Here is a 17,480-nt window from a genome sequence, read left to right on the forward strand (position 1 = left end):
ATTACAGAATGTTTAGCAGGCTGAATATTCAATTTCATGAATAAATAAAGAAGGTTAAAACATTTTCATGCAGAGATATGAATACCATTAACTTGTAAAACATGTGATGTATAGAATACCAGAAGCATTTACTCAGGTAGAAATATCTCATTTTACAGTACCAAACATCTTTGACAAACAACGCATGATCGTAGCATTACACATTTTGTGTTATTCATGCATGAAACTGCTATCTAAACATGGTGTAGCTCCTCTCCTCTGAATGAAAGAACTCCTACAGCAGGAATACACATTCTGTATTCCTACAAGTTACAAAATCTTCTGATAATTTTTTTAACCTGCCTTAGGACAACTAATGAAAACGAGCGATTGTGCTAAGTTCAAAAGCCAGCATCTGTGATGGTATGGGGGTGTATTAGTGCCCAAGTCATGGGTAACTTACACATCTGTGAAGGCAACATTAATGCTGAACGGTCCATACAGGTTTTGGAGCAACATATGTTGTCATCCAAGCAACGTTATCATGGACGCCCCTGCTTATTTCAGCAAAACAATGCCAAGCCACATTCAGCACGTGTTACAACAGCGTTACTTCGTAGTAAAAGAGTACGGGTACTTTCCTGGCCTGCCTGCAGTCCAGACCCGTCTCCCATCGAAAATGTGTGGCGCATTATGAAGCGTAAAATACGACAGCGGAGACCCCGGACTGTTGAATGACTGAAGCTCTACATAAAAGAAGAATGGTAAAGAATTCCATTTTCAAAGCTTCAACAATTTGTTTTCTCAGTTCCCAAATGTTTATTGAGTGTTATTAAAAGAAAATGTGATGTAACACAGAGGTGAACATGCCCTTTCCCAACTACTTTGGCACGTGTTGCAGCCATGAAATTCTAAGTTAATAATAATGATTATTTGCAAAAAAAAAAAGTTTATGAGTTTGAACATCAAATATCTTGTCTTTGTAGTGCATTCAATTGAATATGGGTTGAAAAGGATTTGCAAATCATTGTATTCCGTTTATATTTACATCTAACAATTTCCCAACTCATATGGAAACAGAGTTTATATATTGTTTTTATTTAGACTCACCAAGTTGGTGCTTTTTGAAACACTCGTACCAAAAATGTGTTTTAAGAAGTCCGAAACAAGATAAAATGCAAAAATGATCAAGATAATACCCATCCATCCATCCATTTTCTACCGCTTATTCCCTTTTGGAGTTGCGGGGGGCGCTGGCGCCTATCTCAGCTACAATCGGGCGGAAGGCGGGGTGCACCCTGGACAAGTCGCCACCTCATCGCAGGGCCAACACAGATAGACAGACAACATTCACACTCACATTCACACACTAGGGCCAATTTAGTGTTGCCAATCAACCTATCCCCAGGTGCATGTCTTTGGAAGTGGGAGGAAGCCGGAGTACCCGGAGGGAACCCACGCATTCACGGGGAGGACATGCAAACTCCACACAGAAAGATCCCGAGCCTGGATTAGAACCCAGGACTGCAGGACCTTCGTATTGTGAGGCAGACACACAAACCCCTCTTCCACCGTGAAGCCCTCAAGATAATACTTCAATGAGAAATAATAAACGCTAAAATTACACAAAAGAAACCTATAAAGGCCTACTGAAATGAGATTTTCTTATTTAAACGGGGATAGCAGGTCCATTCTATGTGTCATACTTGATCATTTCGCGATATTGCCATATTTTTGCTGAAAGGATTTGGTAGAGAACATCGATGATAAAGTTCGCAACTTTTGGTCGCTAATAAAAAAGCCTTGCCTGTACCGGAAGTAGCAGACGACGTGCGCGTGATGTCGCGGGTTGTGGAGTTCCTTACATATGCACATTGTTTACAATCATGGCCACCAGCAGCGAGAACGATTCGGACCGAGAAAGCGACGATTTCTCCATTAATTTGAGCGAGGATGAAAGATTTGTGGATGAGGATAGTGAGAGTGAAGGACTAGAAAAAAAAAAAGACATTGCAGTGGGAGCGATTCAAATGTTATTAGACACATTTATTAGGATAATTCTGGAAAATCCCTTATGTGCTTATTGTGTTAGTGGTGTTTTAGTGAGATTATATAGTCGTACCTGAAAGTCGGAGGGGTGTGGCCACGGGTGTGGTGACCGCCAGTGTCTCAGAGGGAAGCCACGTTTCTTGACAAGGCAAGGCAGTCTGGCTGAGATATTTTCTTTTCCCTCGACAGAGTAAGCATCCGACGGTCAGTGGCAGCCGTTGGGAGGAGGCAAGAGAGTCCACAGTTGCAGGAGGAACGACGCAAACTCTCTGCTCATGTCTACTGTAAGAGCCGAATATAAACAAGGAAACACTGGCTGTGTTTGTGTTGCAATTCACCGCTTCCCACCTACATCATTCATCAACAGGATACGTCGCGTGGAATTTAAAATTGCAATTTAGTAAACTAACCCCGCCGTATTGGCATGTGTTGCAATGTTAAGATTTCATCATTGATATATTAACTATCAGACTGCGTGGTCGGTAGTAGTGGGTTTCAGTAGGCCTTTAATTTCTCATTAAAAGTGTGTTATTTTCCTTTTTGTGTGGAGCTGTTTAAAAAAGATTGATGTTAAAAACATATTTGATTAAAGCATACTAATTATCCAGTCATGGTAACACAAACTTGAAAGTTATCTGTCTAGGGCAGGGGTCTGCAACCTGTGGCTCCGGAGCCGCATGTGGCTCTTTGACCACTCTGATGTGGCTCAGCCGCATACTTGCCGACCGCCCGGAGAAGTCCGGGAGATTTCCAAATTTCAGTGTCTCTATCAGAAATCTCCCGTGTAAACATTTTTCGAATTTCACCCAGACATCAACTTTGAGAGCGTGCCGTGATGTAAATGTCTCTAACACCCTTTCTACATGTAATCGCGCCAGGATTATCACCATGCTATCTGCGTGCCGGCCGGCCGGCCGGTCACGTTTTGGATGCGACCTCTATCTGAACGCATACGCTACTGCAAGGCATACTTGCTCAACAGCCATACAGGTCACACTGAGGGTTGTGATATAAACAACTCTAACACTCTTACTAATATGCGCATCACTGTGAACCCACACCAAACAAGAATAACAAACACATTTCTAGAGAACATCCTCACTATAACACAACATAAACACAACAGAACAAATACCCAGAATCCAATGTATCCCTGACTATTCCGGGGACATTATACACCCTCGCACCCCCCAACCGACGCACGGAGGGGTGGGGGGGGGGGGGGGGGGGAGCAGTTGGGTTAGTGCTAGCTGGGTGTTATAGTGCGGATGTTCTCCTGAAAAGTGTTTGTCATTCTTGTTTGGTGTGGGTTCACAGTGTGGTGCATATTAGTAAGAGTGCTAAAGTTGTTTAAACGGCCACCCTCAGTGTGACCTGTATTGCTGTTGAATAAGGATGCCTTGCAGTCTTTTACGTGAGTCTGCAATAGCCTCGTCAAACAATTCTTTGGGCTGGCAAGCTATTTGTACAAGATGTAGAGGCGCTAGCAGTAGTGCCATCATTGTACGCCCTTATTATTGTTCATTGGGTGAACACCAGCATACATTCGAGAGAGTAATTACTCTGAAATTCGGGAGTCTCCCGGGAAAATTGGGAGGGTTGGTAGGTGTGACGCTGTCAAGCGGCATTTATGTAAGACTCGTGGGCCGCACTAACATTACATTTTCATATTAAGGTGCGGCCCGCGTGTCTGAGATCCCTGGTTTATACATAGCACAAAGCAAAAAAAAAACTCTGTATGCAGTATTATTTCATTATAAATTTCAAAAGTTTTGTGGCTCCCATTGTTTTCTTTACTTTCTGAAACGGGTCAAAATGGCTCTTTGAGTGGTAAATGTTGCCAACCCCTGGTCTAGGGTGCATTTAATAATGACAAAAACTTATACTCATAGGCGATTAATCTCAATTATTTTGAGTTAACGGTGAACAAAATGCGATTAATCTCGATTAAATATTTCAGGAGTTAGACAGCCCTAAATGTAAGAATAATGATGGATTAGATCTACATAGCACTTTTCAAGGCAATCAGGGTGCATTGCAGTGACAATTGAGAATGCATCATTCATTCAATATCCATCCATTTTCTACCGCTTGTCCCTTTTGGGGTCGCGAGGGGTGCTGGAGCCTATCTCAGATGCATTCGGGCGGAAGGCGGGGTACACCCTGGACAAGTCGCCACCTCATCGCAGTCTTTCATTATCAATAATACAAATAATTACTGATGATTTTTGCTTACAGTTTTTGTAATAGTGTAACCGGTGGTCTTTTTCTCTGCGTTGTGTGTGGATTTTATGGAACATGACCAACACCATGGGTTGCTGCTCAGATGCACTTTACTGATAATACCCAGAATACAATTCTCGTCAATTTTCTGCCAATAGTCAAGCCTTTACACATATATAATACAGAACAAGAAAGTGAACTTAAGTTTTTAACAAGACAAATGCACTTTTTCTGTTGTCGCGTGGACGCCTACCTCTCCCGTAATCGTGGACGAAAGGGAAGTATAGGATGGCGTGTCCAACGCGTATATAGAAACAGGTGTCACAGCAGTTATTGCAGTAGGAGGGACAACGAGACAGTGGTTCCACATTGACAAAACATTAAACAACCTTCAAGTATTTACATGTAACTTGCACATTTTGTATAATTATAAAATACATAATATTTACATACCACAATTGACCCTGTTACATTAGGTCTCATTTAATCATGTTTCAGTTCTTTCATATATATTGATCATCACCCCTTACAATAGATATATAATAGACAACTATGTCTTTTAACGTTACAAAAATATGTTCAATATCCGTCTTTTCAATGCACACACGCGAAAAATTATTTTTTCAAGACAATATGACATTCCCCTTGCTACACATTAACTAGGGCAGTGTTTTTCAATTTTTTTTGACAAGGCACATTATTTTCATTGACAAAAATGCAGAGGCACTTCACCAGCAGAAAACAATAAAAAAATTTAACTCAGTCGGTGAAATTGACAGTAAAAAGTCGTTCTTGCAATTGTTGGATATGACTTTAAACCATAACCAACCATGCATCACTTTAGCTTTTGTCTCAAAGTAGGAGTACTGTCACCACCTGTCACATCATGCACTGACTTATTTGGAGTTTTTTGCAATTTTCCTGTGTGTCGTGTTTTAGTTCCTGTCTTGCACTCCTATTTTGGTGGCTTTTTCTCTTTTTTTGGGGGTATTTTCCTGTAGCAGTTTCATGTCTTCCTATGAGCGATATTTCCTGCATCGACTTTGTTTTAACAATCAACCATATTTCAGTTGTTTTTATCCTTCTCTGTGGGGACATTGTTGATTGTCATGTCAGGTTCAGATGTACTTAGCAAACACCTTCTTGGCTCCACAGTAAGTCTTTGCTATCGTCCAGCATTCTGTTTTTTTTTCTCCTTTGTAGCCAGTTCAGTTTTAGTTTGGTTCTAAATAGCCTTCCCTATGCTTCAATCCCTTTTCTTAGGGGCACTCACCTTTTGTCTATTTTTGGTTTAAAGGGGAACATTATGACCAGACCTATATAAGCGTCAATATATACCTTGATGTTGCAGAAAAAAGACCATGTATTTTTTTAACCGATTTCCAAACTCTAAATGGGTGAATTTTGGCAAATTAAACGCCTTTCTATTTATCGCCCTCAGAGCGATGACGTCAGAACATGACGTCACTTAGGTAATAAAGCCGCCATTTTCTCAAACACATTACAAACACCGGGTCTCAGCTCTGTTATTTTTCGTTTTTTCGACTATTTCCTGGAACCTTGGACACATCATGCCTCGTCAGTGTTGTCGGAGGGTGTAACAACACTAACAGGGAGGGATTCAAGTTGCACCACTGGCCCAAAGATGCGAAAGTGGCAAGAAATTGGACGATATTTGTTCAAAATACGAGGGTGTGGGGAAAGCCGACAAAATGGTCAGTCGTTTGTTCCACACACTTTACCGACGAAAGCTATGCTACTACAGAGATGGCAAGATTGTGTGGATATCCTGCGACACTCAAAGCAGATGCATTTCCAACGATAAAGTCAAAGAAATCTGCCGCCAGACCCCCCTTGAATGTGCCAGAGTGTCTGCACATTTTACCGGCGATGCTAAGGCAGAGATGGCACAGAGATGTATGGATATCCTCCAGATGCATTTCCAACAATAAAGTCAACAAAATCACAAAGTTGTGTTTTGTTGATGTTATTGACTTATGTGCTAATCAGACATATTTGGTCGCGGCATGACTGCCAGCTAATCAATGCTATCATGCTATTTAGGCTAGCTTTATGTACATTTGTAGCTATATTTGCATCCAGCGTTTCCCTCCACCCACGTTTAATGCCAAACAAACACTTACCAATCGACAGATTTAAATTGATCCAGTGTCACAAGATGCGAAACTTCCCATCGTTTGGTCTGCACATTTTACCGGCAATGCTAAGGCAGACATGGCCGAATAGCATTAATAGCGATTCGCTCAATAGCTTCAGTTTCTTCTTCTATTTCGTTTTCGCTATCTGCCTCCATACTCCAACCATCCGTTTCAATACATGCGTAATCTGTTGAATCGCTTAAACCGCTGAAATCCGAGTCTGAATCTGAGCTAATGTCGCTATATCTTGCTGTGCTATCCACCATTTGTTTGTATTGGCATCACTGGATGATGTCACAGGAAAATGGACGGTGGCTTCACAGATAGCGAAAATCAGGCACTTTAAAGCTTTTTTTAGGGATATGCTGGGAAGGGTAAAATTTTGAAAAAAACTTCGAAAAATAAAATAAGCCATTGGGAATTGATTTTTATTGGTTTTAAACCTTCTGAAATTGTGATAATGTTCCCCTTTAAGCATTAGACACCTTTTTACCTTCACCCTGCCTCTTGCTGTTTCCGACATCTACAAAGCAATTAGCTACCGGCTGCCACCTACTGATAAGAAAGAGTATTACACGGTTACTCTACCGAGCTCTAGACAGCACCGACACTCAAAAACAACACATCATTTGCAGACTATAACTACTGGTTTGCCAAAAATATAGGTGAAATTAGATAAAGCAGACTGTATCTCACGGCGCAGTGGTTGAAAAAAAAAAACATTTTCAGTGGTACTCACACGTTCGAGCTTTTATCGTATTGACAGAATAAAGACCTTCTGAAACTTGATTATAATTAGTGTCATTCTGGGTGGGCTGCTGTACTTAAAAACGGAAGTTGGTTTCACCTCACACACAAACACATAGATAACACCACTGCTGCCATTTGATCAGGCAGTGATAACACACACACACACACACACACACACACACACACACACACACACACACACACACACACACACACACACACACACACACACACACACACACACACACACACACAGTAGCGTTCTTAATACTAAAATGCAGCATATAACAGAAATAACAAGACACATTGCGTAGGTTTGCAGTGAAGCAAAGCCTCCAAATGTCACGTAGCTCACCAACACGTAGCCGCACGCAGCCCGCAAGGCCAACAGCACAACGTTACAGACATGGCGTTCACCAAAAGAGCGAGAAAGACTTACATCAAGACGAGCAGTCCCGGAGAGTGTTCATCATTGACACGCAGCGTCACTTCCCGCCGTCATGCCCGCGCTGGTACCGACGGTTCTGGTCTGATCCAGATGTGTGTGTGTGTGTGTGACAAGCGCAGCCTGTCCGCGTGCTCGCGCCGTCATCGGGGCTTCAAAGATAATAACACACTTAAAAAATAAAAATACAAAAAAATAAACTCACGCAATTTTGCACAAGTAGATACATTAAAAACAATCGTCTTGCTTAGACGAGTGAGTGTGTGACAGTCAGTCGTGTGTGTGTGTGCGTGTGTAAGGAGGTGGGCTCTATTGTCTCCGCTGTGCATGACATCATCTCCAGCCAATGGCTGAGCGCACGAGATCAAGAGTCCGCGGGCGCGCACGCAGCACGTGCGCCGCTGGCGGCGCGTGCACGCTAACACGGCCAAGCCAACCCACATTCATCATCAGTCTACTTGTTGTTGTTGTTTTTTTTTCTCCAGCAAGCTTTTGCTGGGATTTACATGACGTCATGTCCGGCTGGCATCTGACTCATTAGATATGCGTGGTGGTCAGTTCCCAGTGGGTACGAGGCACCATTTAGCCTTTCTCGAAGAAAATGCCCTATTCTTCAATCAATCATCAATCAATGATTATTCATATAGCCCTAAATCACTAATGTCTCAAAGGGCTGCACAAACCACAACGACATCCTCGGTAGAGCCCACATAAGGGCAAGGAAAACTCACACACAGTGGGACTCACACCCAGTGGGTGACAATGATGACTATGAGAAACCTTGGAGAGGACCACATATGTGAGAACCGAAAGCAGTGGATGTTGAGCGGGTCTAACATGATACTGTGAAAGTTCAATACATAGTGGATCCAACACAACCGTGAGAGTCCAGTCCAAAGTGGATCCAACACAGCAGAGAGAGTCCCGTCCACAGTGGAGCCAGCAGGAAACCACCACAAGAATCTTGCGTTGTTTCGGGCTGTGCGAGCCATTCAAATTGCTAAAAATGATAAAAGTTTCTTCTGAGTTCCTCGAGACGTAGTCAAGATGGGCGGAAGAGTGCAAGATTTTACGAAAGACTCCAAAGACATGGTGACGTTCCACGTCCCATATAGCTTAGCCGAGGATCAGACAGCCAAGTGTCCTGCCTTCGGCTGCCGAAGAGTGGATCGCGAGATGGACAGGCAGATCGGTGCGGCGTCTTCAGTAGTGCGGACGCTGTATCGATCCGTTGTGGTGAAGAAGGAGCTGAGCCGGAAGGCAAAGCTCCCAATTTACTGGTCGATCTACGTTCCCATCCTCACCTATGGTCATGAGCTTTTGGTCATGACCGAAAGGACAAGATCATGGCAAGCGGCCAAAATGAGTTTCCTCCGCCGGGTGGCAGGTCTCTCCCTCCCTTAGAGATAGGGAGAGAGGCTTTGTCATTCGGGCGGAGTTCAAAGTTAAGCCGTTGCTCCTCTACATCGAGAGGAGCCAGATGAGGTGGTTCGGGCATCTGGTCAGGATAACACCCGAACGCCTCCCTAGAGAGGTGTTTAGGGCACGTCCAACCGGTAGGAGGCCACAGGTAAGACCCAGGACACGTTGGGAAGACTATGTCTCCCGGCTGGCTTGGGAACGCCTCGGGATCCCCCTGGAGGAGTTGGACGAAGTGGCTACGGAGAGGGAAGTCTGGCCTTCCCTGCTTAGGTTGCTGCCTCCACGACCCAACCTCAGATAAGCGGAAGAAGATAGATAGATAGATAGATAGATAGTACTTTATTGATTCCTTCAGGAGAGTTCCTTCAGGAAAATTAAAATTCCAGCAGCAGTGTACAGAGTTGAGATCAATTTAAAGAAAAAAGTAAAAAGTAAATAATGGGGGTTTAAAAGGAAACAAAATAGAGAAATATTACAAAAAGAATAAAAACAATGGGAATAACAATATAACAGTAAAATAAGAATATAACAAGACAAAGTAGGCAGTAGTGACCATGTTATGAAAACGTATTGCACTGTTAATGTTTTGCATCCCCTGTCATCCTAGTACCCCCCGCCCCCCGTCCCAGAGAGGAGTTGTACAGTCTAATGGCGTGTGGGACAAAGGAGTTTTTGAGTCTATTAGTCCTGCACTTGGGATGAAGCAGTCTAGCACTGAACAGGCTCCTCTGGCTACTGATAACGCTATGCAGAGGGTGACAGGCATCATCCAGGATGCTCACTAGTTTGTCAACAGTCCTCTTCTCTGCCACCGTCACCAGTGAGTCCAGTTTCATTCCGATTGTAGAACCGGCCCGCCTGATCAGTTTCTCAAGTCTGGAGCTGTCCTTCTTAGATGTACTGCCCCCCCAGCACACTACCATGTAGAACAGAACACTGGCAACCACAGACTGGTAGTACATCCACAGGAGTTTTTTGCAGATGTTGAAGGAGTGCAGTCTCCTGAGGAAGTACAGCCTGCTCTGTCCTTTCTTGTACTGGTGGTCCGTGTTAACAGTCCAGTCCAGCTTATTGTCCACCCAAACCCCGAGGTACTTGAATGAGTCCACGGTCTGTACCTCAACTCCCTCGATCACAATAGGTTGTGATAGATGGATGGATGGATGGATGGATGGATCCAAAGACATAACCTGACTCCAGCCAGATCCTTGTAGTTCGCTGAGCTCCACACAAGGATCTGGGATCGAGGGCATTGCAAACTTCTTCAAGATAGCAACAAAAATTAACCAAAATGGTCTTTTTTGAAACATCCCACAGAAGAACTGACTAATTGGGAACAGGTGGGTGCCATGATTGGGTATAAAAGCAGCAAAGTGGTGAGGGTCACCACTTTGTGAACAAATGCATGAGCAAGTTGTCCAACAGTTTAAGAACAACATTTCTCAGCCAGCTATTGCAAGCTCATCTATGATGGATTGATGCAAAGTGGAAAAGTGTTCTATGGTCTGACGTGTCCACATTTCAAATTGTTTTTGGAAACTGTGGACGTCGTGTCCTCTGGACCAAAGAAGAAAGTAACCATTATAGGCCAGCATCTGTGATGGCATGGGGATGGAATATATAACTGAACATTTACATTCACTTTTACCAATATTGAACAATGAGCCACCTTCATACTTTGTTACAAATTCTTTTTTGTATTCAGTAGTGTTTCTCGGTATAGCTCGGTTGGTAGAGTGGCCGTGCCAGCTTCTTGAGGGTTCCCGGTTCGATCCCCGCTTCCGCCATCCTAGTCACTGCCGTTGTGTCCTTGGGCAAGACACTCTACCCACCTGCTCCCAGTGCCACCCACACTGGTTAAAAAAAAAAAATGGAACTTAGATTTTGGGGTTTCACTATGTAAAGCATTTTGAGTCACTAGAGAAAAGCGCTATATAAATATAATTCACTTCACCTCACAATTCTCATCTTCTTTATCAAAATGCTGGCATTTGCACAGGGGTTAGTGCATGTGCCTCACAATACAAAGATCTTGAGTAGTCCTGAGTTCAATCCCGGGCTCGGGATCTTTCTGTGTGGAGTTTGCATGTTCTCTCCGTGACTGCGTGGGTTCCCTCCGGGTACTCCGGCTTCCTCCCACCGCCAAAGACATGCACCTGAGGATAGGTTGATTGGCAACACTAAATTGGACCTAGTGTGTGAATTTTGTAAGTTTATCTGTGTTGGCCCTGCGATGATGTAGACTTGTCCAGGCTGTACCCCGCCTTCCGCCCGAATGCAGCTGAGATAGGCTCCATCACCCACCGCGACCCCAAATGGGACAAGCGGTAGAAAATGGATGGATGGAGGCTCGCCGGGCGGGATTTCATAGATGTGACTTAGCACCAAAGCGAGTGCTTGATTCAAACAACAAAGGCGGCACGCAGCCTGGAGTCGTGTGCTGACATTGGGTGTGTCTCAATTCGGCGGTTGCATCCTTTGCAGTGCAGATTTATGAGGTGCTGATATCATGGCGGTGTGTGAAGGCTGTCCTAATTCAAAAAAGTTCCAAGTGTCGTTCGAATCCGGCCGACAAATGTGTCCTTTTCTCCCATTAGCAGAAAGGTTGCCTCCGTGTACACTTTGCGTCCCTTCTTATCCCGAGATCCTTTGTGCGCTCAACTCTAAAAATTATTATGTTAGTATAGTTTTATTTATTCATTTAAAAAAGCTAAACGCCGACATGTCAAGTGATATACAATTGTGTGAAAATACGAGACCTCGACTGTAATGTTAAGCGACCTCCGTGCTCTGACCCTTTCTTTACCCCGAGGGAGAGACATGTATCTGGCCATTGTAGACACATTCGTGGCCGGAACTTTTTTCAGTGTTTGAAAGCAAAGCCTGACATCTTCTAATTTACTTTTTTAAACCGCAACAAGTTAATTATGTTCTATTAATGGGTGGCCAGAAAATTGAAGTACTATAAACGTGCTTTAATGAACCAATATTGATTATTGTTGTTTTTCGGGGTACATTTGCATGTTATTTGAAAATGTTCACTTCTATCAATGATTACTGTGTTCTTGGATTTTAACATTTCATGCAAAATAATCAGGGATGACTTGGACAACAATAGAGCATAAAGAAATGACACAAACACATTTATACCAGTTTGGATGATCATTTAAAAAGTATTTTTATAACCTATATAAATTAATAAACTCATGTACTGGAACTGTAGTTGTTGTGATCCATTTCCTCTGCCTTCATTGAAAATAATTATATGATAATAATAACATATATCCTAATCCAATATTTACTGTTACTGGCTATAATGCAAGCAATGTGACATGATTAGATTTCAGCAGCCCCAGTTAGACACAATACTGTATATGATTATTCTGAAATGGGAATGTGTTGACACTCGTGATATCGCCCTATGTCTGTGTCAAGGTACTCGATGTTCGCCCTTGGCAGTCAGCAGGCTGGGTCTGGACACAAACACTGATGCGAGCGAGACGACTCACAATTGAAATTGCAAGTTGTCCCTTTGCTCGGATAGAATAGTACAACTTCAGCACAATTGATAGTAACTATAGCAACGGCCTTTAAGCATAAGAGTTGTGTGATAACTTATACATAATTATTCTAACACATATACAATGATTTTTTTTTCAAGGCCCCACCTTCTGAAATACATCTCCTATTAAGAAGTCCCAGATCCTTGTGTGGAGCTCAACGCACTACAAGGATCTGATGAGTCAGGTTAGGTCAAGCCAGCGTCTGTTCCCAATGGGTACGAGACGCCATTTAGCCTTTGTCGAAGAAAATGCCCTATTCTTACCTTGTTTTGGGCTCTGCGAACCGTTCAAATCGCAAACATTTATTTACGTTTTTTTTGGAGTTCCTCGAGAGGTAATCAAGATTGTGTCAACGTATTTGTTTAATCTGGAGCCAGAAGATGTTTAAAGAGGACATGATGGGTAAACTTAAAACAGAATTGTTTATTTCCTATTGTGTTTTGCAACCTTTTTTGAGCCAAGGCATATTTTTTGCGTTGTAAAAATCCGAAGGCACACCACCAAGCAGAAAACATTAAAAAACGAAACTCAGTTGACAGTAAAGTCGTTGTCGCAATTGTTGGATATGACTTTAAACTATAACAAACCATGCATCACTATAGCTCTTGTCTCAAAGTAGGTGTACTGTCACCACCTGTGACATCACACCGTGACTTATTTTGAGTTTTTTGCTGTTTTCCTGTATATAGTGTTTTTCATATTTTTGTGTCTTTTTCTCTTTTTTTGGTATTTTCCTGTAGCAGTTTCATGTCTTCCTTTGAGCGATATTTCCCACATCTACTTTCTTTTAGCAATCAAGACTACTTCAGTGGTTTTTATCCTTCTTTGTGTGGACATTGTTGATTGTCATGTCATGTTTGGATGTATATCGTAGACGTCGTATTTGCTCCACAGTAAGTCTTTGCTGTCGTCCAGCATTCTGTTTTTGTTTATTTTGTTGCCAGTTCAGTTTTAGTTTTGTTCTGCATAAGATTCTCTAAGCTTCAATGCCTTTTCTTAGGGGCACTCACCTTTTGGTTTAAGCATTAGATACCTTTTTACCTTCACCCTTCCTCTTGCTGTTTCCGACATCTACAAAGCAATTAGTTACCGGCTGCCACCTACTGATATGGAAGAGTATTACACGGTTACTCTGCCGAGCTCTAGACAGCACCGACACTCAACAACAGCACATCATTTGCAGACTATAATCCCTGGTAGGCAAAACATTTTTTTAACCCAAATAGGTGAATTTAGATAATCTCGCACGGCACACCAGACTGTATCTCACGGCACACTAGTGTGCTGCGGCACAGTGGTTGAAAACCCCTGTCCTATTGGATACAATTCTAATACAATTTGTCTGAACGCTATCTGTACTTAGTATCAACACGGCAACTTTCACAGGGCTGTCCGGACACACCCTTCAACTCGCGCTCTTCCAGGCGTGGAATCTTCCTCTGCTTTCTTCTCCCTGGACTCCGACCCCACATCTGGTGTTTGTCCTGCTGACCTTGGCAAAGAAGCCAAGTGACCAGTGTTTGTGCGTAGACATGAACTTTCACACAGTTTCAACTGAATCTCAGAAAATATTAGTTGCATGGCCTATTTAAGCATACCTATATTAAACATTTCTTTATTTTAATTGGGTACGGCGTTGCGCCGTTGGGAGAGTGGCTGTACCACAACCTGACGGTTCCTGGTTCAATCCCCACCTTCTACCATCCTAGTCACGTACATTGTGTCCTTGAGCAAGACACTTCACCCTTGCTCCTGATGGGTCCTAGTTAGCTCCTTGCATGGCAGCTCCCGACATCAGTGTGTGAATGTGTGTGTGTGAATGGGTGAATGTGGAAATACTGTCAAAGAGCTGTGAGTTCCTTAAAAAAGGTAGACAAGTGCTATACAAATATAACCCATTTACCATTTAATTACTTCATCATACTTGCCAACCTTGAGACCTCCGATTTCGGGAGGTGGGGGGCGGGGGGGCATATATATATATATATATATATATATATATATAAATATATATATATGTGTGTATATATATCCTGCCTTTGAAAAATACCAATTTTATTTTTCATCCGCATGTGGCCGAGTGGCGGTGACGTACAGAGCACACACCTACAGAGCGCACAAAGAGAAACAGTGTGGAGAGGAAAAATTTAAAATTAAGGCAATTCTACCACTCAATAAAGGGTGTATATGAAGGTATTTGGGCTTCAAAACTATCGATGAAGATGATGCTCTAAACATAACTGCTTTAAAACATGCATTGCCAAAGGTAGCATGATTAAATTATCACCACCAATATTTAAATAAATATTTAAATAGCAATCATTTAGACCTGCAAAAAGAGTTTCTGCTCCCCTGTTGTGCTCATACAGCTACGTAGAAACACACACAGCTGCCTGGTTTGATGCCAAATATTAGTAGAGATACAACCGCCTAAGTAGCGCAAACTAATTCAAATTTTGTGGCAATTTCTACCTTGACCACAGCCTCAGTTGTTTATTAGAGTGGTGTTTTCCATCATTTTAAGCAGACAGCATTGCAATATATATATATGTATATATATATATATATATATATATACACGGGAGCACATCTGCGGCCTTTTCAAGGTTTCTCATCATTGGGTTGAGTTTTTTCTTGCCCAAATGTGGGATAAAAGCCGAGGATGTCCTTGTGGTTTGTGCATTCCTTTGTTGTATTTGTTATTAAAGGCCTACTGAAATGAGATTTTCTTATTTAAACGGGGATAGCAGGTCCATTCTATGTGTCATACTTGATAATTTTTCGATATTGCCATATTTTTGCTGAAAGGATTTAGTAGAGAACATCCACGATAAAGTTTGCAACTTTTGCTTGCTAAGACAAAAGCCTTGCTTCTACCGGAAGTCGCAGACGATGACGTCACATGTTGATGGCTCCTTATATATTCACATTGATTTTAATGGGAGCCTCCAACAAAAACAGCTATTCAGACCGAAAAAACGACAATTTCCCCATTAATTTGAGCGAGGATGAAAGATTCGTGTTTGAGGATATCGATAGCGATGGACTAGAAAAAAAAAAAGAAAAAAAAAAAAATACGTGATTGCAATCGCGTTGCATTGAGACGGATTCATATGTTTTTAGAGAAATTTACTAGGATAATTCTGGGAAATCCCGTATCTTTCTTTTGTGTTGCTAGTGTTTAGTGAGTTTAACTGTACCTGATAGTTGGAAGTGTACGTCATCGGCCGGGTGTTGACGCGCAATGTCTCGGGGAAGTCGAGGGCAGCTGTATGGACGGCACAATCTCAGCTGATATCCGGTAAGAGGCGACGTTTTAACCACAATTTTCTCACCGAAACCTGCTGGTTGACATGTAGTCGGGATCCATACTAAAGTTTCACCTCCGTGAATTTTAAACAAGGAATCCTCATGTGTTTGTGTGGCTAAAGGCTAAAGCTTCCCAACTCCGTCTTTCTACTGTGACTTCTCCAATATTAATTGAACAAATTGCAAAAGATTCAGCAACACAGATGTCCAAAATACTGAGTAATTATGCCGTTAAAGCAGACAATTTTTAGCTGTGTGTGTACACAGCGCTCATATTCATAACAGCCTGTGACGTCACGCGTACACGTCATCATTACGCGACCATTTCAAGAAAAAAGTCCCGGGAAATTTAAAATTGCAATTTAGGGCCGTATTGGCATGTGTAGCAATGTTAATATTTCATCATTGATATATATCAGACTGCGTGGTGGGTAGTAGTGGGTTTCAGTAGGCCTTTAAGGGCTATATACATAAACTTTGATTGATTGATTGATAGATTGATATTCATGTTTACATTAGTTGTTATGGGGAACTCTGCTTCAATATATGAACTTTTCAAATTGGTATTCAAGAACCAATTATGTTTGTAAATTGAGGTTCCACTGTGCGTGTCTGTATAATTTAGATATATCAAGATATCTAATGAAATCTAATAGATTAGTAGCAGTCTGTAAATGTCAATCAAACTGGACCTCAACAAAGTTGACTTTCAAAACAATTGGTTAAATTAGCATAAGGGTTACATTTAAAAAGTGATTCACCAGATATGACTTTGTTTTCTAGAATTCAACTGTCCATTTCAGCTATAAAGCATTAATCAATTAGGCTCCGACCGCCGTCATTTCCCAGGAGCACCATTGCAATTTAACGCATAAACACATACATTATTAATTATCAACACTTACTGGATAAATAATGTTGTATATACGCTCCAATAGTCCTGAATAGTTATCATAACAGTCAGCAGCCTTATCTTTTTAACATCTGGTTTTGTAGCCGAGGATTGGACAGCCAAGTGCCCTGCCTTCGGCTGCCGCCCAGCTCACATTGCACCCGACCTCTATGGCCCCTGCTATGGGTGGTGAGCCCATTGGAGGGGGGACCCACGTTGCCTCTTTGGGCTGTGCCCGGCCGGGCCCCATGGGAACAGGCCCGGCCACCAGGCGCTCCCCATCGTGCCCCAACTCCGGGCCTGGCTCCAGAGCGGGGCCCCAATGACCCGCGTCCGGGCGAGGGAAATCTAGGTCTTCGATATTTCTTCTTCATAAAACGTCTTCGAGCTGCTCTTTGTCTGATCCCTCACCTAGGACCTGTTTGCCTTGGGAGACCCTACCAGGGGGCTTTAAGCCCCCGGACAACATAGCTCCTAGGATCATTGGGACACGCAAACTCCTCTACCACGATAAGGTGGCAGCTCAGAGAGGAGTGGTGTACACCATTTTTGCTTTATAGGTTATAGAAAGATTTCTTGCCACCTTATGTTTTATACGTGTTATATTAAAATTCGATTTCATTGTATCATTTATTATCACTCCCAAATACTAGATTTATTTCACCCTTTCAATGTTTACTCTCTATGTA

At 42.4% G+C, this 17,480-nt stretch overlaps 1 protein-coding gene across 1 annotated transcript in view; it reads right to left on the reverse strand.

Annotated features, from left to right (window-relative positions):
* Positions 1 to 7,910, reverse strand: part of si:dkey-175m17.7 (uncharacterized) — an 80,619-nt gene extending 72,709 nt beyond the window's left edge. Inside the window, exon 1 of the mRNA XM_061896422.1 lies at positions 7,600 to 7,910. The gene's annotated coding sequence lies outside the window, so the exon portion shown is untranslated. The remainder of the gene's footprint in view (positions 1 to 7,599) is intronic.
* Between the last annotated feature and the right edge of the window lie 9,570 nt (positions 7,911 to 17,480).

This window comes from Nerophis ophidion, linkage group LG04 (genome assembly GCF_033978795.1).
Source record: "Nerophis ophidion isolate RoL-2023_Sa linkage group LG04, RoL_Noph_v1.0, whole genome shotgun sequence".
In the NCBI taxonomy this organism is placed as follows: domain Eukaryota; kingdom Metazoa; phylum Chordata; class Actinopteri; order Syngnathiformes; family Syngnathidae; genus Nerophis; species Nerophis ophidion.